Raw genomic sequence first — 21,731 nt, forward strand, 5'->3', positions numbered from 1 at the left:
AATTAGTAGAAATTCATGTAGGTTCATACTGATATATTGTATAAAAGAATATTTGAAAGAACAAGTAACACAAATGTCCCTATTTCTTTCATAATTGAAATATTCCAATACAACAACCTAATACAAAATACTGTACAATGTGTCAATCCTCCTAATTTAATCTTGATGCTTGCAAGATGGATGTCAGCCTTGTGAGATGTTTCAGACAGGAAGCACGATTGATGGACTAATTCTACTTTATTGTAAGGTTGCCTCAACAGAATCTTGCAAGTACATTTCTTCCCTGTCACCTTTACAACTAAAAAACTGAGCTGCCTTTTGTCCAACCATTTCCCTGGCTGTCTCTCAAGATCATTATCACATAAAAGGTAAAGGTTCCCCTTGCACATATATGCTAGTCGTTCCTGACTCTAGGGGGCGGTGCTCATCTCCGTTTCAAAGCCGAAGAGTCAGCGCTGTCCTAAGATGTCTCCATGGTCATGTGGCTGGCATGACTAAACACCAAAGGCGCACGGAACGCTGTTACCTTCCCACCAAAGGTGGTCTCTATTTTTCTATTTGCATTTTTTACATGCTTTTGAACCGCTAGGTTGGCAGAAGCTGGGACAAGTAATGGGAGCTCACCCCATTACGCGGCACTAGGGATTTGAACTGCTAAACTGCCAACCTTTCGATCAACAAGCTCAGCATCTTAGCCACTGAGCCACTGCATCCCTATGCATTCTCACATACCATTACAATATAGCATTAAACAATCAATGCTAACGTGTGTCCAATATATATAATCTTTTTCAAATGTTGGCATCCTTCAACACAGTGAACTTCTTACGACACAGATTCAAAAAGCCTGTCATGCTATGTCCCAAATATATTTCTGAAGATAAATGTAAAACAAAATTATTGATACTTATTAGTCTGGAAAAAGATGGTAAACAAGAGATATCTACAGTCCTCTTTTTCCTTGGCAAGTGTTCATAATTCTTACCATCAGAAAAGCATTGTATAAAAATGGGATTTATGCTAAATAACAAGGCAGAAGGCATTGCTTTCTAAGAAATACACTGATGATTATCAGAAAGATAATCCTTTAGTCTTCCTGAGACATGTTGTATAGAGTAGAGTCAAAGGTGGAACTTTTGGGGCTACATTGGGGTCCTTAGAGTTGGTGGAAACCAGTTCCACAATAACAGCCTTACATCAGTTGCAACATTTGGAGGTGGCAATTTCATGGCTCAGGGATGCTTTGCTGCTTCAGACCACAGTGACTTGTCATCAGTGAAGGAGAATAAATTCTGTATTATATAAAGATACAAGAGAATATCAGACCATCTGTCCTTCAGCTGAAGTTGAAGCACAAGTGATTGTCCAGATTTTTATAGCCCAAATGTACTGTAATAGACTTACTTATTATAGAAGCTTATGAAGTTTTACTCAACCAAAATGTGGAGCTGGGAGCTCAGATGGCATACTCCAGATTGGTGACACATGATATAATTGGTTCAAAATCTTCAAAGTGAATTTCTTAACACCATCATATGAGTTATGCATTGCTCTGGTATTGCTCACGTTGATGGCCAAGCAGCTTTCCAAGGTCTCATGCAAGGTCCCTCTACCACCATAGCAGGGGAAATGGTCTGCCTCTCAGAGTTTGCATATGCTGGGTCACATTACTGGCTTGCCCTGACCTACAACATGGAGATGCTGTGAGACAAACCAAAGAGAAATTCTTAAAAAGCAGCTGTAAAAGCAGAACAAGGAAAAAGGAAACACAGGGACTGCTGTGTTCTTGTCCTATTGTTTATTTATTCTTTTTTCTTTCCAGCATTTCTGTTTCAACGAGGCTTCACTTAGTGGAATAAGATTTTTATTTTTATTTTATTTTTTGGTCTGTTTATACATTTCAGAGCTTTCCCTGAGAAAGGAGTCATCTGAAACTCATGGAAGAAATAGTGTAAACAGAGATGCTGGAAAGAGAGAGAGAAAAAAAAGAAATAATACAAGAGTTGGGTTAAAAACGCGGCAACTGTTTTGTTTTTTCCTTGCTTATGCTGTGAAGGCACCAGAAACAACAAAATGTGTTGCTTTAAGCAATTGGACATGAATCTGAATCCATGCAGCAATTGTACCACGGTGAAAGGATCAAACTGAAAAGGCTGCTCAACGAATGTTGTCCTATTTTCTAACAGTTCCATGGCTAACGTTCAGGAAAAAACAAAATAATTCAAGGCTAACCTATCACCCTCTTTCTTCCAGCAACGTATTTGCAGTACGGGATTTGCACTAAACAAATGGCATATTATATCCTTTATAGGTTATAAAAGAAACAGCCCCGATGGAAGAACTATACAATTGAGAGGAATCTGCTGGTATAATATACTCATTAAGTATCATATTTTTCGGAGTATAAGACGCACTTTCCCCACGCTAAAAGAGGGTGAAAATTTGGGTGCGTCTTATACACCGAATGTAACCCTGCCCACCTGCTGGCCCCCCACCCTTTGGCCTCTGCCTCCCAGCAATTTACCTCCTTGCAGCAAACAGCAAATTGCATATAGCCTGTTTCAGCTTCAGCACAGCCTGATTAGCACAAGCAGTTGATTGTCAGTTGGATCGGCCTCCCGACCCTCAGCTGTAGGGATTGCCATTGTCTATTGCTGCATGGGCCTCTGCTGTTTGCTGCAAGGAGGTAAATTGCTGGGAGGCAGATTTTTTTTTCTTGTGCTAATCAGGCTGTGCTGAAAACAAAAATGAAACTAAAGCTTCCTGTTTGCTGCAATGAGGCAAATTGCTGGGAGGCAGAGGCAGATTTTTTTTTTCTTGTTTTCCTCCCCAAAAGGTAGGTGCGTCTTATAGTCGGGAGCGTCTTATACTCCAAAAAATATGGTAAATGTAATGTTTTGATGCAACTAGAATTTGTCTCACCCTCCCGTTTCTTTCTCTTTTTTTGGTTCTATTTTTGACTTCCAAATGTTGTCTTGCTTTCAAACTATTATTTAATTTAAGCTTCTAAAACAATTCCAAACTGGTATACAATCTGTTTTTATGTAGTACTGTGTGAAAAGGACACTAACAAAAAAAATAAAGCCTTTTCTAGAACAAACATATTTTATCTGTAAGCCATTGGGGGTGGGGTTGTTCTTGTTATTATGCTATTTGAATAGTGCTCTGATCAACATTAATTGCTAAGAGTTGCCATTCTAAATTTGTAAAATAGATCATGATGATAGACACATAAGTGCTTGGAAAATATAACTGGGATTCTTATAGAGCTAGGATGCCATGTCTAAAAGAGCAGCCAAATTCTCCATTACATTCAGCAGGATGTAATAAACAACAATCATGCTAAGAATATCCATTGTCATTCGGAAAAATCTAATTTAGAGCCAGAACATGGATACCAATACAGTGTCCACTGGAAGTGACCCTAGGAACCAGATTTTATTCTGTCCTGATAATATCTAAAGAACAAGTGTTTGTGATTTTAAAAGTCCTTTCTGGTATCTGAGGCCAGTTGCTGAAACTTCCTATTACACCTCACTACCATAAGATTATGTTGTATGTAAATGAATGGAACAGCTAACGTGTGAAGGCTCCACTTTGATATTAAGAACTCTCAGTGACTGGGTGCCTATGATGTGCTTATCAATTAATTTAATTTTCTAAAATTGCTGAAGCGTAATCTATCAACATGGCTGGGTTTAAACAAGCACATTAAGATCCAGTTCAAATGGGGCAAACAAACACAGTCATATTAAGCTACAGTTCTGGAGATCTGGAATGCCAGAATAAACAAGAGGAACAGTACAGAAAATAATAGGGAAGCACTTACACCCACTACTGCTTGTGGTCTGGCATAAGACCCAGATTTAATTTTCTTGTGCTTCAAGTTCAACAAATAGAATCCAGGTGGTATCTTTCTGCATCCAGAAGTGGAAGAGGGAAGCCTGTGATTTTTTGGTGACTTCCCTGTCTTTGCCATGAAAAATGGGGGCTGGAAGACTTCAGGGAAGTGGAGAAGGTCAATCCTTATTTTACAGATCAATGGCCGGGAGATTGTATTGTGAAATAATAGTGCACTTTATTGCAGTCCAATCTTTTGGCACGGTTGCAGATTGTTCATAACATGCTGGGCCGATGAACTTCTTATCAGTTGGAATTTGTGCTATGGTTAGAGATCTGAAGCTAAGGTCAACTATTTTATTGCTATATTTTGTAGCTTGGAATTTGTAAATGCTCAAAGAAAATGGGTTCATAATTTGTACCGGACCAATTCTTGGAAATAGAGCTTCAGTGAGCAATCATCTTGAATATACCATCTAGATGTCCTAATGCTACTCTCCTATTCCATAAAATATTCATTAGGCAAGAATAAAGGTATGCTATATGATTTTAGATAAAGGGGTTGTGGCAAATAGAGATCTAAGGCACAAGTCTGGAGACTGTGAGTCCTGCGTTAGGCACGAAACCAACTGGTTCATCTAATGGACTAATCATCCTCTCTCAGCCCTAGGAAAACCGCAATGGCAAGCCACTTTTGAAAATCTTGCCAAGAAAACTGCAGGGACTAATCCAGGCAGTCGCCAGAAGCAGAAGATTATCATCAGAATCAAATTCAACAGCACTCCTTTAACTCCGTTCCTTTAATAAGAGATTATGGTTAGACGGTAATGTGTGCATTCAACATACTTGAAAAATTACTTTAAAATATATGCATAGCTCCAACTTCTTTTTTTAGGATGAAACAGCTGGCCCATATACTTATTTGTTAATGTTTCAGCAAAATACAAAACTACAATGAAAAATCTAATGCTCACATGATTCATCATTCCTATTATATTCTATGCCAAGTGAACATGTTTATGTGCCTGAATTTAATCTGAGAAGTTTTTAATGTCATCAGAGTAGAGACTTAGAGACTCAATAAATATTCCTAAGTGAACTAATATCCTACAGAATCTTTAAAAAGAAAGAGGGAAGATTATAAAAGTCCATTGAATTTACAGGGAAATATAGTCAAGATTTCTGGTATTTTATGTTTTAATGCATTATTAAATAGTGGGAAGAAGTCAAAAATATTACATAAGCCTCTTTGCGTTATATCCTTTATCTTTAAAGGAGGAGCTCATCTCAAATATTTGTGCATATATTTCAGATGGCAACATCTCTTCCTCCCATCCCTTAAGGCCACTCACTCTGCCTTCCACACTCCCTTCACACTGATCTCAGATCTGGAGTTCTGGATTTGTTATCTGTATGCAGCAACTGAGTCCATTAATTTACAATGCAGCTGCTACAAGAGGAATCAAATGAAGACAGTACTATGACAGTGACATCAGTTTGTTTATGGTCAATTCCCCACATGTAGAAATATTTATCTTGCTTCTCATCCTAGACTCTCAGTCTTTTTTCTTGAGAATAAGATTCTGAAGCCAAGCCCAAGGTCAGAGATGACACAGTGAAGCCCAATTGAGTTCAATCTTTTATTTGCTTACCACTAATGGACTGAATCTTGCCAAACTAAAACTATAATTTCCTACTAGATATATCCTGAGGGATTCTGGGGTGCAGCTGCCCTGAACCTCTTGCCCTCTCCCCTGTCCAGCACAGTTTCTTAATCCGAGCCTTTTTCTGGGAACGCTCTGTGTTGCCAATACTCTACCCCTTTGTGGGTCCCTTGCTGCTCTTTGAGCATGGTGGTTTTCTTGCAGACCTTTGATCACCAAACTAGGTAACATCATCAGTACTAAAAAGAGTGGGGTTTGCTCTTATTTTTATATACTATTAGTTTGTCCTGTCTGTGTTGGTGGGAATGGTTTTAGTGTATCCTTGTTGGTTACTGTTAGCTTGTTGTCTGTGTTGGTATTTCCTTCATTGGGGTATTGTTTACTTCTTGATTGTTGGTCGTCCAGGTGCACTTTCCATCATGTTTGGGAGAGAGAGAGAGAGAGAGAGAGAAAGAGAAAGAGAGAGAGGGAGGGAGGGAGGGAGAGGGAGAGGGAGAGGGAGAGGGAGAGGGAGAGAGAGAGAGAGAGAGAGAGAGAGAGAGAGAGAGAGAGAGAGAGATGGTTGAATCTTGTCTCTCTATGTTGCCTTTAAGATGAAATGATTCCAGACATCCAAAGTAGGTCTTATCCAGTACAGAAGTGGCATTAACCTGCGTCAGGGCAAATAGCAAATAATACTAGCTCTCAATTCTTTATGAGCTGCTCAGATTGATTGATGTGTGGAAATCAAAAGAGTTTCAATTGATGGAAGACATTTACAAGAACATTAATACAAGCATGAGATAGGCCAGAAATAATCTTATTTATCCACTCCTAAATAATGAGCTGTACACACACACACACATACATTCCACAAACCCTCAGGTTTGGAGAAAGTCAAAGTGAATGGCCCATATTCCAGGAGGAAGAATAGTCCCAGGAGAAGGTATTTCACTGTACCCCAAGCTTTTCTCCCTGTCTGTAAAAGGGAGCCGAGGTCCAGAGAAGTAGCCCCAGAGATCATAAATAAAGCATCCAGATACTTATCTCCCTCTCTAAGTGGCACTGTGGTTCAGAAACAGCCTTGGGAATGGCTCCTACTTTATTCAACCAGGGGTTGAATAAACCCTTTTGTTTTCATCAGGCATATGCAAAATTATCCTTGACATCTTGTCTTCTTCCAAGCCAGCACAATTCGCTATGGGAAGCAAGACTTTTCTCTCCACACCCTAAGAGTTATTAAGGTGCCAAAATCAGTTGAGTGACCAGGATGTTTATCTTGAACTTACACACAATTTCGTAATAATAATAATTTCTAATGGGAAAGGCGCCATGTGGGGATAATTAGAGCTTTTTTCCTTTTTGATTGAATAAGATTTCACCATTGTTTCTCTGAATAAAGCCTGTGGGGTTGGCCTTTCAATCTCTCTCTTCTAATGCAGGGACAAAAAGGGAATTTAGAGCGCGAGTGAGCTATTTATTTTATTTTATTCATTTGATCTGGTTCATATTGTATATGCGTCCTCCATGCAGTTGAGGGTGATGGACATAGTCCCCAACCTCTCATTTTAATTCCCTAATAAATCTGTGAGGATTAGGAGAGTAAATCTGAGTCAAGGACACAAATGATGTCAATGGAGCCTAAATTCCTCTGGAATATTCATTCTCTCCTGCTTTTATTTATATATATATATATATATATATATATATATATATATATATATATATATATATATATATATATATACATATACATATATACATATATATATACATATATATATACATATACATATATATATATGTGTGTGTGTGTGTGTGTGTGTGTGTGTGTGTGTGTTTTCCCTCTAGCCAGGTTTTTCCTACGTAACCAAGGTTTTTCTGCAGCCCTAGCTCAGTAGAATCACATCCACTCGATTCTGGGCTTTTTTCCTTTCTGGCAGCCAGCAAGTTCTTGCTTCCAGGTGAGAGACTTATATAGATCTATTTCTGGCTCGTTAGCCATCATCAGTAAGCCACGCCCAGATCTCATGTATCTTCCCTGTAAAGGTACAATATCTATTTTCTTACTTCTTCATAGGATTTATGTGTGTTTTTCCTCTAGCCAGGTTTTTCTTACGTAACCAAGGTTTTTTTTTCTGCAGCCCTAGCTCAGTGGAATCACATCCACTCGATTCTGGGCTTTTTTCTTTCTGGCAGCCAGCAAGTACTTGCTGCCAGGTGAGAGACTTATATATATTCCACTGAGCTAGGGATGCAGAAAAAAACTTGGTTACGTAGGAAAAACCTGGCTAGAGGAAAAACACACATAAATCCTACGAAGTAAGAATATATATATATGTTTTCTGAGGTTTTCGCCCCCATCCAATCAGAGCACAGCCAAACCCCCAACCAATCAGAACACACCTCCACCCAATCAGAACACAGCCAGGCTCCCACCCAATCAGTTCACAACCCCACTGGCAGTTAAAAGGAAGAAACAGCTGCCATCACACGTTGCTCCTAGAAGCATGAAGCTAAAAACACCAGCCTGAAGATGACGAATGAGACTTCGTTGAAAGGTCGCCAAGACACTTCCAATTTTACGCAGGAGAAAACCCGAATAACCAAAGACCTACACATATATATATGCATATATATATATATATATATATATATATATATATATATATATGCGCGATATTTTTGCAATCAGGGTTTTTTCCTATGTTGAAAGATGTTAAAATGGCCATGGTGGGATGAAATCTCTATTCATCGCTTTCAGGCCTGTCAGACATTTTATGTTGTTTCTTCTGAGACTTATGGGAGACTGGGATAGCACTATTTCGGCCTTCTTGGACCTCTTCAGCCAGACACACCCATATTTTATGACTCCTCCCTGTAGAGGTCAAATATTTATTTCTTTTAATTCATAGGTATAAATGTGCGATATTTTTGCAATCAGGGTTTTTTCCTATGTTGAAAGATGTTAAAATGGCCATGGTGGGATGAAATCTCTATTCATCGCTTTCAGGCCTGTCAGACATTTTATGTTGTTTCTTCTGAGACTTATGGGAGACTGGGATAGCACTATTTCGGCCTTCTTGGACCTCTTCAGCCAGACACACCCATATTTTATGACTCCTCCCTGTAGAATTAAAAGAAATAAATATTTGACCTCTACAGGGAGGAGTCATAAAATATGGGTGTGTCTGGCTGAAGAGGTCCAAGAAGGCCGAAATAGTGCTATCCCAGTCTCCCATAAGTCTCAGAAGAAACAACATAAAATGTCTGACAGGCCTGAAAGCGATGAATAGAGATTTCATCCCACCATGGCCATTTTAACATCTTTCAACATAGGAAAAAACCCTGATTGCAAAAATATCGCACATTTATACCTATGAATTAAAAGAAATATATATATTTGTCTATGTAAGTTTTCACAGGTATATATGTGTGTACAGTTAATATTTCGGGTTTCCTCTCGTGTAATTGTGAACATAGGGATATGTTAGGGATATGTTCACAATTACACGGGAAGAAACCCGAAATATTAACTGTACACACACACACACACACACACACGTGTGTGTGTGTGTGTGTGTGTATTGAAACTGATGCCACAGCTAAACTCTTTCTCACATTGCAGCTTTTCAACAACACTATAATGGTTCCATCTTAGCTGCACAAATCTTAATGACCATTAGATGGCAACCAAGAGATACAACTGTTAACTCATTACTGCTACCTACTGGTTGAAAACTTGATCTATTGTTTTGTTAATACCCACAAGGAATGAAATTGACTAGACTAGTGTTCTCAAACTTGGCAACCTTAAGATGTGTAGTTTATAGCAGTGAAATTCAGGTAAAATTAATTTGAAAATGCCATGGTATTTGACTTCTATTAAGCTGAGTGCAAGTGCTCATAAATGTTCTTTCTGCACTATCCTACAATGTATGTATGTTTGAAGAAACAACTTCCAGGAACCAAAAGACAATTACAGAACCATCCCTTGCCTGCTTTATCTCCAGCATAAAAACCTTGAATGTAGGTAAAATTGAGGGCAATTGATTGGTTCAAAGTGAACTAGTGAACTCTGATCAAGCTGATTGCTAAAGCTGGGACTTTCTAGGCCCAGCCCAACATCCTAAACTGTACTGGCCTTCATGGAACAACTACATTTATACATGGCCCAGTATAAATCTTTATACTGTGAGATCTCTTGTGTGCAATTAATTGTGAGATCCAAATAAACAGTTCTCCAAACACTTATGAAAAGTCTGAAGAATGCATCTTAGATTGGGTTCGTTCATTGTAATAAGTCATTGTTCGTTTAATGATCTTTTAATGGGTAAGCTACAATTGGCTGGGTTTCACAGAACATGGTGAACTATGCACAATGGCTGGGGTCACCCAAAGTATTAAACCAAAACCAAGCCAAATGCCTTATAACTTAGTACAGAGTAGGCAAACTTTTGGTGTGCATGATCCTCTTAACATTGTCTTTTGCTATTGTTGCCAATTGGGTGCTTTTTTGCTTTTTAATTTTGGCATCTAAACTGCAATTTTAATCTGTTTTCCAACCTCAGAATGATAACAATGGAAGGGGCTCGGAGGGTCACAGAAAAAGGGAATTTAGGTTTATGTGCTACTGATCTGGGGGGGTTTCATGTTGCCTACTTCTGGTGAGTAAATACCATCCTTGTGAGCAAAGTTGGCCATGTTTTCTGTCTTGCTTATTCTCTTGAAAGCTGAAATAGCTCTGCCTCCTGCAAATAGAAGGAGCCTTGGTAGTACAGTGGTCTAAGGCACCCTGTTATTAAGCTGGTTATTAAGACCAGATGCCTGCAATTACTGCAGGTTCGAATCTCGCCAAGGCTCAAGGTTGACTCAGCCTTCCATCCTTTCTAAGGTAGGTGAAATGAGGACCCAGTTTGTGGGGGCAATAAGCTGACTTTGTATAAATATACAAAAGGATGAAGGCTATTGCTTAGCGCATTGTAAGCCGCCCTGAGTCTCCGGAGAAGGGCAGCATATAAATCAAATAAAAAAAATGTTTTTTACAGCAATATAAATATAAAGAAGAAATGCTTTGGAACACATAAAACTCATACAAAGAACTTCTTTCTGAACAATTGAAAATACTTTGCTATTTTCTCATAGTGTATACACCACAAAGAGCAAACTCTCTTCAGCTACCATCAGCTTTGACAAAACAGTCTTTAATGTTGCCTCCATTACGAAAACCCATCTCTAAATTTTATATTTGTTACAAGTGCCACATTTCTATCATTGAACAATATGGCTATATTTACTGTAGCAAAATGTTGTAAAAATGACTTCTTGATAATCTGTTTTTATTTCCTATTGTAGCATTCCCACTTCATTTTTCTCCCACATAAACTGCCATTTCCCTCCTGCTCTCAATAGGTTGGAAAGTGATCTCTATTTTTTCATGCTGATTGAGTGATTAAGACCACTTTTCACCAGCTTGTTTGTCTTTCATTCTGGTCTTCTTAAGTCAAAGCATTAGAGTCAAGAGATTTTTCCTGCTGACAAGAAAAGCAAGCTGCTGTTAAAATGGAAAACATGGCAGATACAAAAAATTCTCACTAACATTCAGACTGAAACTATTTGTATTTTCTGCATTTGGTCTAGTTCAGGATTTTTTGCATTTTAAAGCAAAAAGATTTCCTTCCTTCCTTCCTTCCTTCCTTCCTTCCTTCCTTCCTTCCTTCCTTCCTTGCTTCCTTCCTTCCCTCCGGAGAAAATTGAGATGAGGGCTAACTGGCAAATGCCTATTAGTGGTAAAACTAGAATTTTCAGGATTGTCACATATCCAGTAACATAAAAAGCAATCTAGAACAGTATTCCTCAAACTTAGCAACTCTAAGATATGTGGACTTCAATTCCAAGAATTCCTTAGCCAGCTAGCTAGTGAATTCTGGAAGTTGAGGTCCAGATATCTTAAACTTGCCAAGTTTGACTAACACTGATCTAGAAGTGACAAAAGTTCTAACAAAAAAGCAAGTATGATTGTGGCAATGTTTATCTTTAAGATGTGAAAAATGGACATGATTTTAACTACTTTGCTCTAAAGTATTTGAAGAACATTGTCTTCCTAATATTTATCTGAAATCTGTGATATAATTTTAAAAATGTAAATTAAAATGGTTTACTATATTTTATTTATATTTTCTCAGAAACGTATACTTTTCTGGAGAAAAGATGCCAAGTGAAATGGCACTGTTTTAACTTTCTCAAACCATCCACGCTGGTAAAGGCCCTGCTCCATTTTATGGCATCATTGTGATTTCCTATACTTTTCTAGGAAGTGAGGAGGCAGATTTAAAGCTTCTGACCATTCAAAAATTGACTAACTCTAGTTTTCTAAATTCTTAGTGGAATTGCACAAAAAGAATAGGAAGCTATTCTGGTAGAATAGAAGAAGTGGTACAAATGTGCTTTTGAAATTTTCTATCCAGTAGGTAGGTAGAGAAATTGGATGGACATTTATTTTTCAAATTTCTTCAGAGGAAGGAGAAATTCACTAACAAAGCAGGATTTCACTTTATTGAGGATGATATTTGCTTATTTTATTTTACTCAGCCTTTGTATTTATTTCTATTATAAAGCTGGCAAACCTGACTCAATAATGTTAGAATTGTCATTGCAGAAGATGATCAGGGCTTTGTAGGGGTTAGCAATGAAATGTTAGAATAGAATCACTGGGTATCTTGACATCACAGTCACTTCACAGACAATGAAGATCGGGGTCTGTGAAGGAAAATATCCTCGCTCAAAGTAGCTCCTTTTCCCTCTGTCTTCTGCTCCACATGTAATTAGGCAAATCTACTGGGAAGCATATTTCTTCTCCAGAATGGCCCACACAGTTGAGTAAAGGAGGAAATGAAAGGCTCTTGTGTGAAATTTTATCTGGCAACATAGTTGGCTTATACAAATAATTCCCTTTCTCTTGGAAAATTCGAAACAATGGTTTTTTCATGCTAATGCTTAAACAGCACAAAATAGTGGTATAATAACAGCAAGATTCAATGTTGTTTCATTCCACTCCAGTCTTAACAGTCCACAAATAATTTAAAATAAATACACAAAACTTTTAGGGTTATGTGTATCTGTGTTTTATTGTTATGGATACCAGAATGGGACTGGGTAAAGGTCTCTGTGGAATAACCTTTCCTAACCTGGCACTCTCTATATACACTGGCCTAAAATAACAGTAATCCCAAGGCAGCATGACTGTAATAGGAGTCGCAAGCTGGCATATATCTAATTCCACTTGTTTAAAAAAGACAGATGTAGAGAAGATACTGTGTTTCAGAAGACTCTTTTACATGGTTTCCTGATTTTGATATTATCAGGGCTAAATCCTGGAAAGAAGTGAAGTCTAATGCAAAAAGTTTCATAGCTTGCCTATGGCTTTTTTGTAGGCTCACAGCCAAGTGAAAAGCAGGCTGATGGATTTATTTTTACCGCATATATATTCAGAGTACATTGCTCAAAACTAAATCAGTTAAAGAATAATCTGGGAACCATTCATTAATCTTAACTAATACCATCCACAGCACATGGTTTCTACCAGCTGAGTGAAGAAGGAATAGAAATCTGATATTATGAAGAATCCTCTCTATGACACCAAGTCTGGACACATGCAGAAGTCTTGAGCTCAGTATTAATTTGGCTTTTTCTTGAACCCATTTTTGGTTCTATATAATCCAACTGGAAAGTCCACACGTGAAAGATTGACAATATTTTAAACCATAGTTTTGTATAAATTAGATATTTTATATCCATACAAATTCTCATTCAAAAGTTGGGATCTGGTTTTGTCCAGATATATTGTGGATCTTCTTGTGGGCAATCTATCTTTTGAAACCTTTGATAAGAGATCTAGCTACTCTGTGCTCCATCCTGTCTGTATGACTTGAAGTTGAACCAGACTTCCCCACAGTCTCAGCAAGAGCCAGAAAACTCTGCCTCGAGAAAAACCTGACCTACTGAGAACTGCTACCATTGAAGAGAAAGAGACCAAAGTTAAGATGGGAAGGGAAGGGGAGACGAGTATTCCCAGCTGGTCATGATCAGAGATAGCTTGCTGAAATAGCTATTTTTAAATGTTTTCTTGATTATCTGTTTGCAAGTGAAGGCCTTGGATATCTGTGTGAAATCTGAAGAGCAACTCTTAGCCCAAGTGCTCGTAACTCAGTTAGTTTCATAGAACTAAAGTCTTTCTGCTTTGAACAGCTACATAAAACAGGAGAAACTGTCTCAACTTTGGTTTCAACTTTAGATATCTTACTTCCTGTTCTATAACCTAGCAAACAATGACACTCTATTTTTCTACAGCTGACTAGAACCATCAAGTTCATTAGTGCCTCGGTTATTAATCTTTAACTGAGTATTGGCGACTATGTCAGGGTTCCAAGTAACACCCCCAACTATTTGTGATGCTGTTCTGCACAATTCTTTCATGGAGAGTTAGCATTAGATTATCTCACTGTTACATCACTACTATGTTAAAAGGGCCAAAAGCCTTCTTCAATAAGTGGGCAGAGAAAAGTGGATGGATACATAAAGGTGAAAGTGATAGGTAATGCCAAATGGCCAAAATAGAAGAATTTTCATTACTCAACTTTAATACATTAACAATGCCTAGTCATTTAGCTTCACCTATATAAATAGGACATTTGCTACTGTTTGAGCATGCATAATATATTAAGTTTTCAAAGACTGATTTTTAGAGAAAAGAGAGAAAAATACAGCCTATATTCTAGTGGTGAAATGTAAAATTTGTTACTACCGGTTCTGTGGGTGTGGCTTGGTAATATGACTGAGTGGGCGTGGCCAACTTTTTTTTTCTTTTACTTTTAAAACCATTTTTTCTTCAACCTCTTCGGCTGAAGAGGTTGTAGAAAAAATGCTTTTAAAAACTCTGATGATCCCAGCTGAGCCCCACGATCATCAGAGGCTTTTTTTTTTTTTACTTTTAAAAGCATTTTTTTGGCCAAAGAGGTTGTAGAAAAAATGCTTTTAAAAATAAAAAAAAAAGCCTCTGATGATTGCGCGGCTCAGATGGGCAATGGGGGGGGGGCAGGGATTTTTACTACCGGTTCTCCGAACCACCCACCTCCATTGCTACATGATCAGGCGATCCGGTCCGAACCGGGAGCATTTCACCCCTGCTATAGTCTCAGTCCAATGTGACCACTGAGGCTGAATCCAAGTGCCAGGATCCTGTAAATAAATCCTGTCACTAAATATATGTTCTTTCAGGGTCATTCTCAAGGGAAATCAGGTTTAAAAAATGATTTAAGAAATCTTGATCGAGAGATAGCAGAGCCATAAATGGCAATGATTTTATTTGTTGTTATAAGTGAACAACATCCAAGTCCCCAGCCATTCGATTTCCCACTTGCTCTTTAGAATAGGAATCTTCAGTCCTTATGCCACCCTCTCATGAAGAATTTGCAAAAATAAGCATGTTTTGGGAAAATGCATCGAGTCATTTTCTGAATCTTGAAGTAGCTGAATAGCAGTGTTATTATGGAAATTTCAGGTCTTCAAGTTTGTGTACAGCAGTTCAGCTCTATTTGTAAATGGCAATAGATTTCAGCTGACTTTGCACCTACAACATTAATTTTCAATGAGTCACATCCTGTTATCATGATATATAATGCTGTTTGCAACTCAATCAAGTATCACCCTATATTCTCATCCACTTGTTGATAATTTTTGCCTACGAGGCACTATGTAAGTGATACAGTACCAAAAAATGAATAATACTCAAAATAACCCTCCAAAAGAATTTCCATTCCAAAAATGAATACAGTTATTACACACACATTTGTATGGATTATAGAAAACCATCAGATCCACGTTGCTCCAGCAAGGGGAAAACAAACTAAAATCCATAGTAGGGTTTCTTAAAATCTTTCTTAGCATCAGCAATTATTGGTCATTATTCCCCAGGCTCTTTGGGTAGTAACAGCACCATGTCTCTTCACTGGACCAATGTTCCATCTTTCCCATTTCTCTAGACAATTCTGCCAGACCTGACTGCTGATCTACAACATGCCAAGACATTGAGGGGGGAAAATGCAACCCATAGCAAAACTTCCCACCCAGCCCTAGAAGCATAGGTCAGGAGTGCCTGATTCACAGACTGAGTTTCTTAGCCATGACTGGGGGTGGGGGGTGTCTTTCATGTAAGGGAGAGTGTGTCTTTAGTGGAGGTTCTTCAGTCCAATGCAGTGATCCATGAGCTTGTAGAACTGGCACCTAAGGAGCTGTTCATCCTATGTTCTCTCTACCTTTTTTCCAACATGTTATTCCACAAGGAATTGATGGCCATTTCCCTTGCTTTGCTTCCCACAGGAGACTCCAACACAAGTCCTCTGATATCCATGGTTAAGGGAGTGTAGAACTTAATTCTTGAAGGAGTGGACAGCCATACTGCAAAAGGTTGGTGGATAATAAGGGAATGGTTCTACCCCACTTCCGTTTCCCTGGAGGGAAAAAAAGTGGGAAAGCTTCTTTTCATGGGTTAAGCTTGTGGGAAAGTGGACCAGTTGTGTAGACAAGTACCAAAAAGACCTAGTCTTACCTTTCTCTTCTGTTGAATAACAGGAGAAAAAGAGAAACAGGTAGGGAATGTTTAGTCCTCCAATTCCCCAGACTGATCATTCCATGGTAAAGGATAACTGATGGCAGAAGACCCATTGGCATCAAAAGGGTATTTCTCATTCTGACTCTCTCATAGACACCCCCTCTCCACAATCTTCTCTAGCAAGTAGAACACTGAATTGTCTTTTGGCCAAGGCAAAGTAGAAGTGGGACATTTTAAAGCAGTATCGTTTCCTGCTGGCTTACAGTTTGCAGAAAGGCATTTTAATGTGCTTTAGATGCATTTGTCAGTGATAGGTACAATTGGTGTCATGTTACCTTTAACAGTCAAGGACAAAGTGAGGATGGCTCCTTATTCAAGAGGTTACAGAAGAAGAAAAAAATCCAGCCTGAAGATTCCTTTCACATTTCTTCAACAAAGCTCTCTTCTCTTGGCTTGCTTGGCACTTTACTCCATTAGTAGTTAAACACACTTACTCTTTTTAAAATATTTCAGAGTTGAACCAGTTCACATAATTGCCTTATCTTTTAAGAATCTCTGCTAAATTGAACTGAGCTGGCTTGAATGCTAAAAACCTCCCCCTTGTTTTGCCATCATTAGAAATCCACAGCACAAAATAAATGTTTCATATTCTCTTGACAGAAGAAGCACAGGTTATGCAAAGACAAACCAGAAGCATTGCATGAAATGCAAAACTAAGCCAATTGCCATCACAACACCTGGACAAAAAAAGATACACAATGCTTCAGTTAGCATCAAAAATAAAAGAACCAACACACTTTCCCACTGGAGCCCATGGCATCTTAAGGTCGTGTGCGTGTGTATGTGTGGCAAAGTGGTAAAATGTGTGTCAGTATGTTGCAACACAAACTCCACCCTTTATGTAATGTTTGATATTGTGATGCAAGTATAGGTAGTCCTCACTTAGCAACCACAGTTGGGACTAGCAACTCAGTCACTAAGCACCCCAATCGCTAAGTGGAAAAATCACACAACTGGAGTGGACTTACAACAACAACCCCTTCAAAGTTAAATGAATCACCATAGTCGCTAAGTGAAACATTTTGTGACTGGGACTTGTGATTTTACTTCCACATTCTCCATTAACTCTGTTTGTTGCAAGCTAGTAGGTAGCGCACAGATGGAGACCAAGTGATTCTGGGATGTTGGGGTTGTAATTGAGCACTGGTTGTGAAATGCCTGAATGGCAATCACAAGACCTCAGGAACTGTGATGGTTTTAAAGGCAAGGATTGCTTGCAAAGCAGTGCTTTCAAAAATATTATTGTAACTTCAAATGGTTGCTAAATGAGGCAGTTGCTAAGTGAGGATTACCTGGACAAAAAAGTGGAGCTTGCATTGTGACATCACGACGCATGTTCCATCATGTTGGCATCATGTTAGATGGTAATAGACAGCTGCTCTAGAAACAACTACCATGTCTCCCCGAAAATAAAACCCTGTCTTATATTTTTTTGAACCCCAAAATAAGTGCTTGGCCTTATTTTGGGGGAGGTCTTATTATTTTGGGGCATGTGGAGCAAGATGGGGATCCTCTTGTTATCTTACCTGATTTCCAGCTCTGTGTTTAAATATTTTTGGGAACGGCTTATTTTCGGGGAGAGCTTATTTTTTTGGGGAGGCTTATTTTAGCACATGCGCTCAAAAGCCCAATTGGGCTTATTATCAGGGGATGTCTTATTTTCGGGAAAACAGGGTAATAGTACAGAATCAAAAATTAAATCCAGAAGAGAGTGTCCATGCATAAGCCTAGAGGGCATGCAAAATATTACTAGTAAGGAGCCTAGGATCAGACACAACATCGGTGCTGTAAGACATCAACATTTAAGAAAAAGAGAATGGCCTGAATTTTGGACACAAAAATTTTGAAAAACATTCAAGTCTTTGCTTTTACTTTGGCACTTCTTTGCACAGAACTCTTAAACAAAACAAAACAAAAAAAGCTCTTTTCCAACTGTTATTCCTTCCAGTTTTAATCAAGCATATCACACAGTGACAAAATAATTTATGAGTGCAAGAGGTCAAGCTGGAGAACTATACCTTCCGAGGCTAAAATTAGGGAGTGCAGAGGGAGAGAAAGTTGAGAAGAGGCGATTCATATGGAAAAAGTGAAGAGTAATGGAGGGTGACGAGAGATTCAAAGCTCTCCCCAGATATTGGAAAATACCCAGAGAAGGCAGCATTTCACTGAATTAGGAGAAGGGAAGAAAAGGCACCATTCTGCTGTATCCCTCCATGTTCCTTGCTCTTGGATGCATATTATCCTTGGGACTCTTCCTCACAGACAAGTTAAAGTGCTTTCATGTGTTGTCCCTTTTACTCTGCCCTAATAACAAAGTTGCAAATGGTGCTGTAGTTATTTTTTGCAGGTTTAGTGAAAAAAGGTTTTGATGGATTCCCTCAGCTTCTTCTTTTCCCTTCCTCTCTGACAAACCCTCTAATGGAAAAATAACTTTCCCCCACATAACTTTCCTTAAGGTACAGTGAATTAGGGCGCATTTAGATGGATACTTAGCATGACAAGTTTAGTCACTTGATGTAATGGTGTGTGGGAATGACCTTGGGAGACAGATGGAAGAGTCACAGACTAGACAACAGTCAGACAAGTAGCAACGTGAGTTTACAGAAGGATTTTGGGCACGCAAACCACTCAGAAGGGACCCTCCCCAGTTTCTTGGACTGTAAAAGCAAGAGGAGAGAGATGAACTTTCAGATTTGCAATGTACACACACACACACACACACACACACACACACAGAGAGAGAGAGAGAGAGAGAGAGAGAGAGAGGGAGGGAGGGAGGGAGGGAGGGAGAGTATATAGGTCATTTTATTATCCCACCTTTATTTTTTTAAAAAATAACTTAAGGTGGTGAACATTACTAATATCCCTTCCTCCTATTTTTCCCACAATAACCATTCTATACAGTGAGTTGGTCTGAGATTCACCTTACCGGCTTTCATGACTAAGGCAGGACTTGAACTCACAGTCTCTTGACTTCTAGCTTGGTGCTTTAACCACTGGATCAAGCTAATATAATGTAATCTTACAATAAAGTTTCACGGCATGGTGGCTCAGTAACTTAATGATGCCAGCAATGGTCTTTGTTCCAACAGTTTGAATCTTAGCACTGCGTGGCAGAGTGAACTCCCATCACTCACCTCAGGTTCTGTCCACCTAAAAGTTCAAAAGCATGTTCTATGTGAGTAGAAAATAGGTACTACTTTGGTGGAAAGATAAGCTGGTGCTCTGTGCAGGCAGTCAGATTCCTGCTAGCTCTGAACCTTCCTGTTACGATGTCTATTTACGAGGTGGATCTAGGAAAGAGGGGGCCTTTGATGAGACTGCAAAATGAACCCTCATCTTTCTTTCTGGTGTGAAGCCAGCTCACTTTCCTGTGGTGCACCCTGAGAAGCACGCAACTGTGTCTTACAACAGAACTGGTAAATTGGCAGCCAAACTGGTAAATTGGCAGCCAATGTAACAAGTCCATACACTAATAATGATAACAATAAAGCTAGAACTAGTGCTATTGGGTGGGCTAATGTGTGACAGAGTCACACATTAGAACCAGCACATACACATACCCACGCCCCCCCCAAGTCCACACCAAAGACCTACTCCTATAAAACAAACTCTCTGTACCCCATTTTCTCTGTCGTCTAACCCCAAAAGCAAACCTCCTTGTTTTGGGAATAAATAAATGTCCTTCCTCATACTTGTCTGGATTTCATTGACTTATTCCTGGCCAACTCTGGCTTGAATTGGAACCCCAAATTATTTTTCTAACAGCACCTAAAGCAGCATTAGAATTCACAGTCTCTTGGATTTTAGCCTGATGTTTTAAACACTACACTAAACTGGCTATTATTTAAAATATTTAAAGTATTTAATATTTATTTAAAATTTTAGTGTAATATTTATTTAACATTTAACAATAAATCCTATTGAGTTTATTACTGAGGTGAGTTCTCAGCTTTCACTTTTTTTCTTAGAACGTGAAACATCTGGATGACTGAATTAAAAAGGAACTGCCAAAGATCAATTTTAAAACTCAGTTATACAAATGCCTGAGCTTGAAATAGTACAACCCATTCCCTACTTTTGAGAATAGTTCATTACTGCTTGTAGATAAGTGGGAAAAGAGAGGAAATATTTACTGAAGGAACAAAAATTTAACACTTCATGTGTGTCAAGTATTGTTTAACAAAAATATGTTATTGCTGGAAAACACTTGCTGAAAATACTTTCTTAAAAACCCTCTGTGAAAAGTAGTTTTAAACATTTTGCTAAACTTTTTTTTTAATAATATAATAATGCTGATAGCTGGATCACAAATTTACAATTGTTTTGGGCCAAAGTAAATGTTTGTAGTATTTAATTTATTTGAATGGAGATTGCTTACATGAAGAACTCAGTTATGGGTGTACAACCAAATCAGATCATGGGGTTAGGGAGCGCAGTGACTCTGCAGTTGGGATACTGGTCTGATGTTCGACAGGCTGCTGGTTGTTACGGCCTGGTGACCTGTCACTTGCCCCAGCTTCTGCCAAACCAGCAGTTTAAAAACAGGCAACTGTGAGTAGATAGATGGGTACCACTTCAGTAGGCAACTTAATAGGGACATGAAAGGAGCCCCCAACTGGGCATCCCCCAGGCAACGGAGATGTCATCGGTTGATCCTTTCACTAGGGAAGTACTTGGATGCTTCTGACACAGAAGTCTAGTATAGATCATGAGGTTCATAAATATGTAGAGCAGGGATGTCGAACTTGATTTCATTGAGGGCCACATCACGGTTGTGTTTGACCTCGGGGGGGGGGGCGGGTTGGGTGTGGCCAGGGTGGGCATGGCCAGCTCGATGTCATTCATGTCAGGGGCACCTGTGGCGGCCCAAGCGCTCTGCCAGTGAAATGGGCTCCTGAGTCCCATTTCTGGCTGTGACGGCCTCCTGCAACACTCTGCCAGCAAAAACGGAGCTCGGGAGGGCCGTGTGCAGCCCTCCCAAGATCCGTTTTCACTGGCACAAGCCAGGGGTGGAGTCTAAAATTTTTTACTACCGGTTCTGTGGGCATGGCTTATTTTGTGGGCGTGGCTTGGGGGGGGTAATGTGACTGGGTGGGCATGGCCAACCTTTTTTTAAAAAACTTTTAAAAGCATTTTTTCTACAATCTTAAGAGGTTGCAGGAAAACATGCTTTTAGAAGCTTCTGACGATCAGGCAAATCTGCTGGGATTGCCAGAGGCTTTTAAAGGGATTTTTTTGCAGAAAAAAAATGTTTTCCGAAGCCTCTGAAGATCCCAGCTGAGCTGCGCGATCATCAGAGGATTTTTTTTAACTTTTAAAAGCATTTTTTCAGCCAAAGAGGTTGTAAAAAAAATGCTTTTAAAAGTAAAAAAAAAAAAGCCTGTGATGAGGTGGGCGGGGTGAGCAGCGACCGGGCCAGGGACCAGTTTGGGGGCTTGACCAGCTAATGTTATTACAGGTTTTCCGAACTACTACAGTTTTTTTACTACCGGTTCTTGTGAACCGGTGCGAACCGGGAGCAACCCACCACTGGCACAGGCACTGTGGGCCAGTCCCTCGCTGTTTCCAGGTGGCCC

At 39.1% G+C, this 21,731-nt stretch overlaps 1 long non-coding RNA gene across 2 annotated transcripts in view; it reads left to right on the top strand.

Moving 5' to 3' along the window:
• Positions 1–21,731, top strand: part of LOC117661964 (uncharacterized) — a 128,677-nt gene that overhangs the window by 86,944 nt on the left and 20,002 nt on the right. Inside the window, exon 2 of one of the 2 annotated variants that reach the window (XR_015732739.1) lies at positions 15,861–15,947. The exons of the other annotated variant lie outside the window; for it this stretch is intronic. This is a non-coding gene — a long non-coding RNA (uncharacterized LOC117661964). The remainder of the gene's footprint in view (positions 1–15,860; positions 15,948–21,731) is intronic. 2 annotated transcript variants of the gene reach the window in all.

This window comes from Pantherophis guttatus, chromosome 2 (genome assembly GCF_059756535.1).
Source record: "Pantherophis guttatus breed Tessera chromosome 2, ASM5975653v1, whole genome shotgun sequence".
Lineage (NCBI taxonomy): Eukaryota > Metazoa > Chordata > Lepidosauria > Squamata > Colubridae > Pantherophis > Pantherophis guttatus.